The sequence below is a fragment of the Echinops telfairi genome, unplaced genomic scaffold (assembly GCF_000313985.2).
Source record: "Echinops telfairi isolate 266 unplaced genomic scaffold, ASM31398v2 ScPeMD7_7400;HRSCAF=8409, whole genome shotgun sequence".
Classification (NCBI taxonomy): Eukaryota; Metazoa; Chordata; class Mammalia; order Afrosoricida; family Tenrecidae; genus Echinops; species Echinops telfairi.
The window spans coordinates 48,081,905-48,083,863 of NW_022111300.1; positions in this window are offsets into that span (position 1 = coordinate 48,081,905).

Sequence of the window (1,959 nt, forward strand, 5' to 3'; positions counted from 1 at the left end):
CTCACCCATGCTCCCCTGGAACCATCGCTCCCATTGCTGTCTCCTTGAGATTGCTTGTCCTCTCTATCTTATATAGATAGACATCCAAAGAGAAAAGAAAAGAAAAAAACACATATAAATAGTTCCAGGTCGAGCTGCTGACCTTAAACAACTAATTTTTAAGAAGGTGTGCACTCTAAATAGTTCATCGCCATATGGATACTAAAAAGTATTCACTGTTTTTCTGAAATTCAAATTTAGCCTCTGGGTAGCCTGTCTTTATTTCTGAAATCTAGGCAACACTTCTCTTTTCGATGCTTGTGGTAGTTATATAATCGTTTGTCCACTTGAGAGGATTAAGAGTGAAGGGATGGAGTCTAGCCTGTCAAACAGGTCATAGCCAATGAGGCCTCTGTGTGAGTATTGCCTTCTCCTGAGGATTCTGGGAACTCCAGTGTTCTTCCTTGGAGGTGGGAGACTCTCTCTCTCTCATCACTCCTACGAGACATCCCTGTGGAGAAGACACATGGAGAGAGGCTGATGGAGCCAGACAAGCCACATGGAGACCCCTGCCAGCGGTGAGATGCTTACAACGCCACTGGATCCACAAGACTTCCCAACTACTGTCCCATGATGGTCCTGCCTTCAGCATCATTGCATGTGTTTTGTGAGTCTCAAGTGGACTTTATAGATTGGTATTGGATATATGGGCTAATATTGGACTTATGGACTTGATCTGGACTGGGCTGGGATGTTTTCTTTATGTACAATTACTCTCAGATACAAAACTCTCTTACACACATATGAGTCTCTATGAATTTGTTTCTATAGTCAACCCAGACTAACACAATGCTCACTAGTCATAAGATGAAGATGCCAGTATTCTGTAATTTGCTCTTTGCAAAGATAATTTTTCCCTAAGACTTTTCGGGTTGGGGGGTCGGAGGTGGGGTAGGTTGATGAGAATATTCTGCTCAGGGAAGACTCCACCAGGGCACAGTCACATGTGGGAAAATAACCAGCACTTCCTCCTTTAAGGATGACTGAACTGGAACCAGAATTTGAAAGCACCAGCTGCCCAGGAAGATTTCCATACGCCCAGGTGTGCAGTCAGAAACTTTCCAGGGTTTGTTTTGTGGATTCCTAGCTCATAGACAGGAGCCCTGGTGGTTAAAGGGCTCGCCTGCCAATCAGAAGTTCAGTGGTTTGAACCTGTCAGCCACTCCATGGAAGAAAGATGTGACAGGTGGTTTCCATAAGGATTTACAGCCTTGGAAACCCTATGGAGGCCTCTCTCCTTAAACAAGCATGATGTCTTCTCCAGGGACTGGTTTCTCTTGACAGCATGTCCAGAGTAGTGAGATGAAGTCTCGCCATCCTAGCTTCTAAGGAGCATTCTGGCTGTGCTGTCCAAGAAGACCTGTTTGTTCTCTTGGCAATCTATGGTACTTTCAATATTCTTTGCGAGTACCACAATTCAAATGCATCAATTCTCTCTTCCATACTCAATGTCCAACTTTCACATGTATCTAAGGCAACTGAAAATCCCATGTCTTCAGTCAGGCATGTCTTAGTCCTCAAAGTAACATCCTTGCTTTTCAACAATTTGAAGAGGACTCTGTAGATTTACCCACTATGTGTCCTTGGGTCTCTCAGCTGCTGCCTCCAGGAGCACTGATTGTGTATCCAAACAAAAATTAAATCCTTGACTACGTCAGTATTTTCTCCGTTTATTATGACGTTACCTGTTGGTCCAGCTGTGAGGATTCCGGTTTTTCTTTGCATTAAGTTGTAATCTCTACTGACGGCTGCAGTCCTTGATCTTCATCAACAAGTGTTTCAAGTCCTCCTTACTTTCACCAAGCAAAGTTATGTCAGCTACATATAGCAGGTAGTTCATAAGCTTTACTCCAATCCTGATGCCTACTCTTCTTCATATAATCCAGCTTCTCTGGATATTTGCTTAGCATCCAGATTGAA